Source organism: Halyomorpha halys, unplaced genomic scaffold, assembly GCF_000696795.3.
Source record: "Halyomorpha halys isolate HHAL.00 unplaced genomic scaffold, Hhal_1.1 Scaffold289.1, whole genome shotgun sequence".
In the NCBI taxonomy this organism is placed as follows: domain Eukaryota; kingdom Metazoa; phylum Arthropoda; class Insecta; order Hemiptera; family Pentatomidae; genus Halyomorpha; species Halyomorpha halys.
In genome coordinates this window covers 282215-296029 of record NW_027104846.1, presented here as the reverse complement: position 1 = coordinate 296029, position 13815 = coordinate 282215, and the positions used below count along the sequence as shown (strand labels likewise).

The 13815-nt window shown below is 31.2% G+C and overlaps 1 long non-coding RNA gene across 1 annotated transcript; it reads left to right on the top strand.

Annotated features, from left to right (window-relative positions):
* The first annotated feature begins 922 nt into the window (after positions 1-922).
* Positions 923-1209, top strand: LOC106680805 (uncharacterized). Its single transcript, XR_001343142.3, has 2 exons — positions 923-1025; positions 1116-1209. It is a non-coding gene; the product is annotated as an uncharacterized lncRNA (long non-coding RNA).
* The last annotated feature ends 12606 nt before the right edge of the window (positions 1210-13815 follow it).

The following is a 13815-nucleotide window of genomic DNA, read 5'->3' as shown; positions in this document are numbered from 1 at the left end:
GTATTGTGTTGCTAGTTATATATTTTATTACCTACTCATTAGCTTTTAACATTGAGATTTCTAAATATACATGTAAAAAAATAATTATGTGATACTTATTATCGTTAAAAGTATATATACATTTATAAATAATCTTTTCACTTTCTTAAAACTGCTTTTTATTGTTTAAATAAAAACAAATGTATCCAAATTAAAATCTCAAAAATTCTTTATTTCCATAAATGTCCAACGTTTTGGCCCAATTGGCCACCCTCAAGAACAATATTAAATACCAATTTACACTCAGATGAATTATTTTCAAAAACATTTTGCAGGTTATTCTGCTTACGTCAGAATATCGAATTAAAATTACCCTATTTTATCACTGTTTTTTTAATATTAAACTTTTAATTATAATTAATTTAAAACTATTTTACGTTGTTATCATAGCAATATAATTATTAATATTGTTAAATTGATTATAATTAAAATTTTTTATACTAATGAAAGAGTGACAAAACAGGGTAATTTTGACTGTAACAAGTATATATATACAAGGTGACAAGCTCAGAATAGCCTGCAAAAAGATTTTAAAAATAATTCATTAGATTGTAATATTTAAGATTGTCCTTGAGGATGGCCGAACTAGCCGAATCGCTTTTAAGGGAATAAAGAATGACTTGAGAGTTTAATGTGTTTGATTTTATTTAAACAATTACATATAAAAATATATACTTATTGATAGTAGCACAACTATATTGGACGTACCTCAAGATAGTAACCGTAGACTAGGGTTCCTTCCTGCAAAATTTTTAAATTTAATCCCATTACTATCTTCAGAATACGTCCTGTATGTTAAAAAAATTACGCTGTATCACTATAAAAGAAAAGCAGCGATACAATAATAATCTCTTAACATCATATTTCTATACTCTAAGGCTCCGAAATCTCCGAAAACAATACAAACACTGCCCGGACGCAAGGCTATGCTGCCCCGTGGGAACGATATGCTGCAACAATTACGCCAACTGCTGTGACAGTGGAAGGTGAGCAAAAAGTTTTTAGAGACTATTAGCTAACTATACAAATACTTATTATATTTAGTTAATCACGATCTTTTTTTTTCTTATTTTTAGGATGATTCCATCTTCTTGGTGTTGATATTTCTAATGAAAAAAGTCTTATGTTTTGAATACTCTGGATCAGAAAAAAATAAATCATTATATCTAATTTGTTCTTTTTTTTATTACTACCTTTAGATCCCATTAAATGTGCAGCTACTGCTTAGTGCAATTTGTTCTTCATATAATTTTTTATAAAGAAGGGGAATAAATGTTGAGTTATATAGCCAAATCACTAAAAAATAAAAACTACATTATTTTTTAGTGATTTGTCCTTTTGTTTTCCGCAAAAATATAGAATATGAAACAGTGAATCAGACGTAATTTGTCTTTTAGTCATCGCTGACATGAAACAGGCTTGTATAAACTAAATTTATTGTAAATAAAACAGAAGGGATAAAGTTATAATGAAATATTGAAGTTGAAATTGCTTTTTACGTATATACTGAAAGGCATTTCCCTGTTTTATTTGCAAATATAATTCATTCTATTCCCTTTAATTGTGCAAGTTAGTTAAACTACAATAAAATAACTGATTTCGGCGGCCCTCCGGTGTCCACCCATCTTCATAGAAGGGTACCCTTAATTGGGTAAAAATCTGGCGGTTGAGCGCGATTCTGATTAAATCACCTCCTTGCACAATCGCAGGCCTAGTAACAGTGCTTCCTCTCAAAGTACTGCTTCCCTGGCCCTTCCTAGGTTGTAACAGTACAGGTTAAATTTATTTTTAATTTAATGACAGAATTGTTTGCCATTAACCTCACCAAAATACATGTTAAATAACCTATGGCATTATAAAATCAATATAAATGACCCTGGTGGTAGAAAATAAAGAAGCTATAAACCATACAGAAAATATATGGTAGAATATAAATAAAATTGTCAGCCAGCTAATACGATTCTTGAATTAATTTAAGGTTTTGTTTGATTTCAATTGAATAATTAAAGTTCTTAATTTAATGTATCTCAAGGCTATAACGGCACACCAAGTTGATTTTTCCTGGAGACATATTAGTTAATAAATATTTAATATAAATTTAACAACACCTTCCTATCTGAAAATTAGTTCTTAGGAGGTTTTGGCAGTAAGCCGGCGATAAATATGAAATACCTTGGGAAGATAAGAGATTCCAGTAAATATTACTGAATTAGTCAAGATGTAGCTGCTCTTGCTAGAGTATAAGCCTTTTAGCAGCCATAAGATGAATCACAGGAATATATTACTGGTTCTCAGGACTGACAGCCTGCTTTCGACTCCTCTTGCTGCCGATTGTCGAAAATATTACTTGAAAGGAAATAATAGCTAAAGTGTTAATTTAGCAGAACTCTTTTGAAAATTGGTTACAAAGTCATGTATAGAGTAATTTTACGTTTGAAAATTGTAGAATGAACGAGTTTCCAACTTATCTGATAATGGGCAGATTTGAATTATGTATATTTATGAAGGTATAAAATGATTTTATTGAATTTACATATTTCCTTCAAAAATACTGCATATCTTGATACATATTTGGTTTGTGGTGTTCTATATTCGATAACTGCTATCAAGCACAATTTCAGGAACTTTGCAATACTTACAGTAACCTAATTGACGAGAATAACGAATGGGATTTCATGTTTCATATTGTTGAAAAGTGTGTACGCAAACACATCCGTTTAACAATTTGAATGTTTCACTCCCACCTCATAATAGGAACTGTCAATTGTGCTGTTTGTGGATTATTTATTTGTTGTTTTATTTATGAAATCACCGGAGTTAAGCGGTGCTGGTTCGAATTGCCCTGGGGCTCGGACTTTTATTATTGTGACACCCCCACCACTGTTAGAATAGGTTGGAAATCTCTATATACCCCATCCTACCTTCATATTTCACTGATTTTTAATTTTTATTTCACATGATATACAAATGCCACTTAGTTTTAGTTGGGTGGAGCTAATGTGTACCAAAAAGTACATATATGCCCCATTGTTTTACTGTAACGTCACTGATCAAATTAGTTATGTATTAATTCTATTGTATAATAATATATAAGATGAACTTCTTTAAAAAATAAAAACTTACAATAAGGAATTGAGGGAAAAATGTTTTTTACTTAGCCATTAATTTCTTTTTTCCAACTTGATTTTTCTGAAAATGCTTTGAATATTATGATGAAAACCTTTGCCCAAGTAACCAGAAGACTATGGAAATTGGTCAACAAAAAATAAATCTGGGTGTCGGATTTAAGTAATCCGATTTTCTCCGTTAATTTTTGGATTTATATAAAGTCGGGGTGGGGGTCTCATTTTCTGATGCCCCCCCTTGCCGCGAACACCGGAAGACCCCGAAGACGCTGCAACTGCGATGCCGCCCCCGCCTAAGCATCATGCAGGCTAGGACCTGGCCTACCCCTACCATCACGCCAGGCTCCAGGACACGCTGGCCAGCCCTCGAAGAGGAAACACGTCTTTTCAGACATCGGGCGAGACACATGATTTTCACCATTTTCGCCCACAGCACACCTGGACGAGAAAGCGGCCCAGAAGACGTCACCGCGTCGGCGAAAACGTCATTCAGCAGATAAGCCATCACTCTATTACCTATGAGACCCCAAGTTTGTTCTGGAATCATATTATCATAAATAAGTATTTAACCTAACACACTAACTATAATTGCCCCTCCAGGGGATTAACATTATAAATTAAAATTAAATATATGCATGTTGATCGGCATAAAGTGTCTCACAATTTCCAGCCCCCCTTTTTCCACACACATTTAATTTAATCATAAAATTACACTCGGGACACCTGCAGTATAGCACGGGCAGGTCCCGATGTATACACTGGGTATAAAGTAATAAGGTATAAAGTATCGATTCAATAAGAAAATTTTCAATCATTATGTTATTCGCATTATAACCTCAAAGTGATGGGAAAAAATGTAACTAGAGTATGAATAAAATTATAGTTATCCAAATGAGGGATAAATTAAATCCTGTTCATCTTACCTAGTTTAATCGTACTTAATTAAATAAAGTGGTCTTCTGCATCGGATAAGTCGATTATATTGAATCGTTTGCTGTAATATGCTAAGCATATAACCTAAACAAATGTTTAGAACTGACAGCCTGCCGATTTGTACTGCTCTACCAAAACATTGCTTCAAATGAAATGACAGTGAAAATGTCAATTGAGCGCAACTTTTTTGACATTTGACATAGGTCCTAGTATGAAGTAGATGAGTAGATTTGAGAGTAGTATATATGTGAAGGTATTAAATACTTTTATTGCATTTATATATTTTTGAAAATAATTGCATACATAGTTACATACTTTTTATTACATGGATACTTTAAACATGATTTTATACAATAGCTTTATTCACAACGTTGTCTCAACCCGCATAAAATCCAAAGAAGGTAGCGGATCCGCAGGAATATTGAAGACAGCTATCTAAAGAGTATGTAGAAATTTTCAATACTGAGAGGAAGACTCAAACCAGGGTTCTAATAAAACCCTGCAGTGAGAAGGGTGTGGGTAAGCCTGGGTTTTAATTAAATACTATTCCATATTCATGACAGAGCGCGCCACATGCTACTCCAGCCAGCAAAATCACAGTCGATTACTCGCCAGTCATTTATAATAGCTCTAGTAGTCTTTGCAAGATTGTTTCATGAGGATTAAATGTGTGTCGCAAATTAATTTAAAAAATATTATAGTGTTCTGTTATAATTAATGGAGTAAATGACCATTCATATCATTCCTCAGAACGATAAGTTTTTCTGTACTTTATTACCGCAAATTTCGATTTATCCTTAGTTATATGTTTATCGTTTATAGTTGCCCACGCTCAGTGGAGAAGGGGGTGAGTTAAAGGAAAAGAAATATATAATCGCAAAAGGAAAAAAAAAAAAGGACAAAATAATAAAGAATAAATTACTCTTTAGGTCTCACGTTATTTTTTCTTGCTTTTCATAACGAAAACCCCGAAGCATTATGCCTACAATATAACTAAAATAGATCCCTATATAAACAATTGTAGAATTATGACCACTGGCGAATACCTTTACATGTAGATAACAGAAAACCTAGGGGTGTTACCTACCCACCTGTTGAATTATCGTAATATTCCGTGAACAACAACTAAAAAAAACATAGGTAAATTAACAAGTTGAAAGCAGAGAAAGAACAGCAGAACTATATGTACAAAAGTTTAATAATTATAATAAATATATATACAGAGAATGAAAAAGGAAAGAAAAAAAAGAATTCTTATCAATTAATAAAACAATTAAAACTTATAGGTTGACTTAACCTTAATAACTATTACATTATTATCCAAAAGAGTATAAAAGTGAATATAAAATTAAAATAAAATAAAATTTAGTTCAAACCCCACGTAGTTCTTGGGTGCACTCCTGGTCTAACATAAGGCTGTCCGATATTTCCTTTCCGGTCACTGTCTCACCACTCCAGAATTATAGATATGTAATCTCTAATGATGGAATGCCGCAACTCTCCTATCCAGGACGTGCTGAAGATTCGTTGCTACGCACTCCACTATATCTCCACTTCTAGTGTTAAGACCGTCTATTGTAGTAAAACCCCATCATTTTGAAAAAAAACAACATATATGACAACATTTCTCATATGGTGATATTCCGGTTCAAACAGTAAAGACAGAGGGCCTTTAAACTATTACCACTTCACATTTACCAATCGTAATGTGTTCTCAAATCAAACTGTCACCTTCACAAAACCAAAACCCACTCGTCTGAGCATACGAGTTCCAAAATCAAAACTGTCGCCTTGACAAAAAAAAATAACCCACTCGTCTAAAAAATATCGCTCGTGTTTTGTTTTCACGATGACAACCGTAACACCTCTCGTCTACACAGATCCAGTCAGTGTTTTTATTTCACCATGACAACCGTAACACCCCTTGTCTACGCAGATATCGCCAGTGTTTTTATCTCACCATGGCAACCGTAACACCCCTCCCTTTCCTCATAAAAAAAAACCCATAAAAATGGAAACCTAGTGGACCAAAACAAAAGAAAAAGACAATGTCTGCATAATGCAAATAAACAGACAACCTGCTGAATAGTTAGGGTCTTAGAAAGCTAAATAACATACACTAACCTTTATCCAGTTCACTCTTGCTGAATTCAATTGTAAAACATTTAAGAATTATTTGTAGCGACTAGTTATTTTATGTGGCTCATTACCAATGACACGGAGAGAGGGTTGCGCTGGGATCTCGAACGACCCAGGTCTATCCCTCATGCGTGGGATATAGAGTGGGCTCGGGGATCCTCGGGTCGAGATTGTACATATTGTATATAGTTTATTTTACTTAGTTTGATTATAGTCATTTTATTTTATATTATTATTTTTAATTTTTGGCATGAACGTGTAATATTACCACTTTTACTTATTGCCCAATTTAGTGGCAGTGTTTAATTTAGGTATTCCCCGGAGTAAAAATTGGGGGATATTACCCAAATTAATTATTATACTGCTGGTTTAAATTAAGGACTAGTAATTTACTGGTAATGATGGAGTGGACTGTATTTAAATAACTTGATATAATGGTTTTAAAATGAAATAACCTCTATTCTCATTAAAGTTTTCTGACACAATTTGTTGTAAGGTTTGAGCAAAATAGTTAAAATATATGTTAGTTGGTTAGTTGTAAATCTGGTTTTATTACATTAATTGAAGAAGATTACAGTTTACTTGGTTGATTTTATTGAGCTTGATGGTTGGTTGTGATGTGAATGTGATTATGGAAGGGGGGTTCTCTCTTCTCATCCTCCTGCCGCCGTCGCCTCTTTCGCCTGAGTCGAAGGATTTACTCCCTCATCATTATGAGAAGAGACCTTCTTGAAGAGTTCTGTCCTCTTCTTCTGCTCTACAGGTCACGATGGCTTCTTTACTGGTACTAACTCCTTTGTTTTGGGAACCAAGATGGCTGCCCAGGCTTCTTACCGCATATCTTTGCCACTAGATGGCATAATGAATTTCTATTCAGAAGTTGGGGGGCGCCTTACTTAAACAGGCAGATTGGTATATTTATCAATAAATAAAGTACTTAAGTGTAAAAAAAAGGTATTTTATGCAGAATATATCAAGTACTAAACAATTGTAATCAATGTTTCTATTTAATTACATTTAGTTATAATAATGTTTAATTTAACTGCACGTAATGTGTGTATTTTATTGTTCAACGATTAGTAACATATACGATTTTTCTCCCTTTAAAAAAAAATATTTTTTCTTTATTGAATGAGAACATGAGTACAAGTCATTAAAATATAGGTGTTTATTATTGATTGAACCACAAGATTCTGGGAAAAAAAGTTTTGTATGTATATATATGTTTATACTGATATACCCTGAGGTCTAGGGAGTAGCAGAGTGTAGGTCCTACCAACGACACTCCCTTCCTGGACACGTGTTATGTAGCGGAAAATTGCTGTTGATTATCTCTTCGATAGCTCCAATTGTCAGTTCTATTTCCAACGCCCTTGTTCCTCTAACTAGTTTATCAAGATTAATATACTTTACTGTATTTTTTAAAATTTTGTTCCTCACATTTCAAAGTATATGTTTTGTCCTATAAACTGAATTTGAGAACAACTTTTTAGAAATAATTTAGACCCCTAGAGAGCTCCCGAACCCACAGGGCTGACTCATGGCTAGAGTTAAACAGAAAATATTTATCTGCCTCAGCCATATTCGAAGATGGGTTCGTAGAGTTAGCATCTCAAGGAGCTAATCACTCCCATTAATAATATAAAATATACATATTTTCTATGGGAAATATAATATATACATGCTTATTTACTATGGAAAAAATTATGGTTTGCATTGGCGATATATTTGTGAAAAGGTATTCAGATTAAAATGGAAATCAAGATTAAATTTTTCAGATAAAATATATGCGCCAATTTAAGGCACGGGCCCAAAATTGGTCCGTAGGTTCTGTCCGACTTGCATGGAATGTTCCTTTTCAGTTCTGTCCACATATATGGGTTATCTCCATCAACGTAACAACTGGTTTGAAGCTGAGAAATTACCATATTAATGGTTGGTCGAGTTTGTTAGGGGAATGGTTTATTTTAACGCATTCGATAGCTGGAGCAGTTAAATTAGGTTAAACGTGGGTAGCTTAATTGTCTGCCCAATTGTAACATTTTTTTTTTATAATAGCTGTTATAAATATTGGTTTAAGAAATCTAATTGACATCCGAACCCCTATAAGTGTTATGTTTTAGGTCTCAATTACGTTTTTACTAACTAAGAATATTACTTTTATTTATGAGCAAAATGTTCCACGTTCTAAACTACTGTTTTATTTTTTTTTTTTTTAAGAATTATTTTTAATTTAAGTATAAAAGGAGTGTATTAAATAGTCAAAAGACATCATCTAGTTTTAGATTTTAAGTAAATGTATTAATATCTAAAACAGAATCAACAAGCATAAATGTAGGGCGTGACCGGAAGAGTGGTAGCCCACAAAGCAGTTCGGTTACAAAAGCAGCGGAAGTGGTACAATGGATCAGGTAGGCTGTGGCTTCTGCCTCTGTTCAATTGTTCTCTAGTTGAGAGCTATTGATATTATCCAGATGCTCTTGTATACTAACTAATAAGAAAATAATACAAATAAATAATTGGATTTATTATTAAAAACATTAATTGTATATAATATATTTTTAAGGATAAAATTACTCATTCAACAAAAAAAGAATCACAGCACAAGTTTTTTTTTTCAATTTATGATTCCTAATTTTACTATAGAAAGAAATAATTAAGAAAGTTGTTTTGTGTTATATCTAGTGCATTTTAAGATCTTTTCGAAACCGACAAAAAAAATTTGATCTTGATTGGATGAGTACTCAAAGTAGTAATGAAAAATTTACTTCATTTTTCATCAAATTAAAAAACTTCTTATTTAATCATGATATAATTATTAAATACAAAAATAATAATATTTTTTCCATTTTAAAAATATCGCTTCATTTGTTATTATTATTACCAATATCTGAAAAATAAATAACAAAACAAAGAGAAAAATATACGGTGCCTGTCACTTGACTAATAATCCATAAATATTTCAATTTTTTGAAACTGCCTCTTCAGTAGGCCTTTTAATTTTTGCCACTTAAAATAATTAAAAATTAACACAGAATTATCAGAGTACACGTAACAACCTTGAAAATAAATCAAAATACTATTCACAATTTAGATTATAGTTTTAATCTTACGCAATCCCGTTGATTTAAAGGGTGACATATTATACCATGCGACATTTCACCTCCTAAGATCAAAGGAGACCATGGCTGCCATCTTAAAAACCAATATTATTCAAATAATCCACAGAATATACTTGAGCTCCGTTTTTATCAAATTCTGTAAACGAAAGTTCTTGATGACCTCACCAATGGGAATGCATTAACGTTATTACTAACTTTCATTTTTTGGAAATAACGTTTATGTTTTTTGTTATTTTTTGTAAATCATTTAAATTGGAACTTAGATTTTTTTCCCTAAGTTACGCCATTAAATGTTTTGGTAACTAGGGATGAAGTAGGAGACATACATGAAAATTTCGTATTTCAATAACTAAAATTAACTTTAAACATGTTGACCATTTTCTAATGACGGGTAGGCTTATTAATTATAGACTCCAAAATTAGAGATTACTAGATAATTATTTGTGTTCTGTCAAAAGAACCCCAAATTAACAACATTTATAACAGACCTGAGTGGCCTATCTCATAAGAATGACCCGTTTAAAGAATTGTCTATGAGAAATCAATTTATAATATAAGTCAATATCTTATAAATCTCTTTTTGTAAGAAATTTGAATATATTTTTTAAATATATACTGAAAGAGGAAAAAGATTGGAATCAACAATTCGGAAAATGTGTTTTAAAAATGTCTGATATCAGAACCAGCTGTTATATCTGGAATAATGAAGGGTGGCGAAAGAAAAGAATAAAAAATTAGGTACTGAAAAGATCAAAGGCTAGGCACTGACAACAAATCTTTGAACTGTCGTCAATTTATAAAGTCAGTCCACACTTTTCTCTCACGGCCTTTTCAGGACCCACTTCAAATTTTAAACTAAAAAGTATGGATTATAGTTGGTTCACCTGACCCCTTTTTTTTACCTGCATACTAGTAAAAAAAAATAATGACCTTAAAAGTATTTCTAACATGAAAAACGTTGATAACAAGAAGGGCAACGTTATATATTATTATTGATAATATTAAAAATAACGTTGATAATAATAAGAATATTATATAATTTTGTAAATTTTTTCATCCTGATTTTTTAAGATAAAAAAAAAACTATAAATGAACGACATTAGTAAATTTTGTCGAATTCTTAAAAATAAAAACTATATAATTACATAAATAAAAAATAAAAACTATTTATGTAATTATACTATAATTGAACATATAATAAGAAAAGATTTATGTTCTTATTATAAGCTTGGTTTAAAGCCAACATAAACCAAAATATGTTTAAAATACCAAAAAACTTCTGATGGACGAATTTTCCTAAGTTGCTAAAACAGACTGATCAATTAATAGTAGTTTTTGTTAGGAAGTTTTAAATTTTTGAATTATATAAATCGCGAACTAAGCTTTCTTCATTATGTTATTTATTTATTAATTTTCAATTGATTTGTCATTATAGTTTAGGTTTTTAGAGTTTCGTCTTAAGAATTAAAAATATTTTGATGCTTAAGACGAATAAGTTTAATCATAAAAAAAAATAGTAAACAGTAAAAAAAAATATATAATAATAAAATGACACAAAAGTAAAATAACAACGATAACAATAATAAAGAGTAAAAAATTAATATTTACCTGATTTTACTAGTTTTGAATGATTCTTCTATGTTTCAATTCATTTTTTACACTAAATTGAATAAATTGGAAAATGAGATCCAAACAATGAAATAAGAAGTAACGATAAAGACTCTGCAAAGTCATGGAAAATGAAATCCAGAACAATGAAATAAGAAGTAGCGATAAAGACTCTGCAAAGTCATGGAAAATGAGATCCAAACAAAGAAATAAGAAGTAACAATAAAGACTCTGCAAAGTCATGGAAAATGAGATCCAGAACAATGAAATAAGAAGTAACGATAAAAACTCAGCAAAGTCATGGAAAATGAGATCCAGAACAATGAAATAAGAAGTAGCGATAAAGACTCTGCAAAGTCATGGAAAATGAGATCCTGAACAATGAAATAAACTCCCTAAACACCCAAACCCACTAGTTTCTAACCTTGCTTCCTCTTCCACTCCCGGGAATCTTCCGAGGCGCCTGAAAAGGAGATGGCCTCGTAATCTTATATTGTAAAATGTTTTTAGAGTTCTACTACTGGGTAGTTTCTCAAAATGCTGTATCATATCATTATCATTATGTCATTATGATCAAATTTGCTTGTTGTATTTTTTATACAGTTGTAAATATCAATAAATAAATAAAGAACAATGAAATAAGAAGTAACGTTATAGCAAATTCTAAACACACGCAGCAGGAAAACCCACAGAAATTATCCCACAGCCAGTACCTGCTTACAAACCAACACATAGTACTTGGATGTGAACTTTACAGGTAATAAGAAACAATGGAATTGATGGCTAGGGACACTGCAAGGTGTTAATTAGAGCCAACAACAATTTTGTTTATTACCGCCTTAAGCCGTAAAACCTTAAAAGATAAAAAGTTTCATTATCAAAATGTAAAATATTTAAAGGAAACCAAGATTTTTAAACATTTTGAATATATTAGAGAATGGTATATATTATTTAGAAATAATGTAAATTAACGATCTACGATTTAGTATAATACCCTCGGCTGACCAATCCCCATTTCACAAATTATATAACTCAAACCTCTGGTAGAAATGATACCTTATACTAGTGAACTTTGAACCCATACCATCCCATCCATTCCTAATATAGATCATTCTTCCAGATTACAAGTCCATTGAGTTTAAACACTTGCGAGGTGCTTAATATTTGAACCTATTGGAGTGGTTTTACAAAAAATGCTGAACTGACAATTCGTTTTTATTTATTTATTTTTTCGAATTAAGAATATTACATATTTTTGTTTTAATGATACATTGAGTGTTGAACGTGAATATCAAATGAGGAGAAGATTTTTGGGGTGCTGTCAGTGAACAGTACACATAATAAAACTTATTTTATTAGTATTAATGTATCGAGTTGAATTCCAGGGTTCAGAACCATAATGAATAAAAGAAAATTAACAATTAGAAGAAAAAAATAAGAAGATTACCGATAATATAAGCACGAAAGTATTATTAGAAGAAAATGTAAAGGGAAAGTATTATGAGAAGATAAAAATAGTATGAGAATATATTAACATTAAAATTGTGCTAGAGAAAATAAAAATAAAATAATATACAGATGAAAATATAGTAAATAATGCCAAATAAAAAAAAATAAAATATATGAAATCTGTATGTAGATGTAGAGAAAATGTAGATGTTTTTAATGATATGTTCAAGAAAAATAACAGAATTAAATTTCGAATTTAAAAAAAAATAGAATATTTTAAACTTTTTAAAAAATTATAAACTTTTTAAAATAATTTGGAATTTTCACCTCCTCAGTTAAAGGCCAAACTTATGGAACTATTTTTATATGTTAGTAACAAATAACATTAACGCATAACGAGATAACACATCACTCAATTTGACGAAATTTCAAACCCTTTGAGATCTAGAGGTTTGCCAACAGTGGGTATTCCGTTCATCTAATTGTATAAAAGTTAATACAAATAATAGATGATCTAATAAAAATACAAATTAAAAATAATTTAGATACTTAAAAAAATGTTTGTTATAAATATTGCACCAATGAATTTCGGTTATGTTATTTTTTTAAATTGTCTTTTAAAATATATTAGTACGTTGTGTGCTACAGCAACTCACTGTGCAGCATTGCTACAGCACCTGGGCAGCATATTTGTAAATAAAACATTTCTCTCTCCTAAAACTCTTTTTGTTTATCTTGGAAAAGTATTTACCATTATATGTATGAAGCCGTGCAGGTATCGTTCATTTATTAGTCTCAATGAGTTAAAAAAAAAAAAAAATTGCGACCGAATGAAATCAAAACTTAAGCATCAGCAAAAGTATAAATATCAAATTATACCGGTTGGAAATGAACTAAACAGCCTTGGACTGAATAGATGCCTGAGGAGGCAACAAGAGAACTGGCACATTGAGACTGGAACAAAGGAGTTCAAGACAGCGCACTGGGCCCTGTCAGTGTTCAATAGAAGCCTCGTGAATCGGACCCGCCCCTGCACCTCGTCACGTTCAAATGACCAAGCTCTTTGTTCATTTATGTACGATTTTTCATTGGCATGCAGCACCATCACTTCATGTTTTATTCACCGACGGTACATTGTTTCAAATTGGGGAGAATACAGAAAGTGATAAGCTACGAAAATGAACTGGATAAGCTCAAAATGTAGAAATACTAGAGTCAGTAGTAAATATATTTTAATCTCCCCTTAATTTAATTTAAGTAACTGATTATTTGACCTGTTATACAAACAAAAGTAGGTAAATTTTATATATGCATATATATATTAATAAAGATATATATTTATCTCAATTGAAATTTACAATTGTATACTATAATATGACAAGTGAATGTGAAGTAAGGAA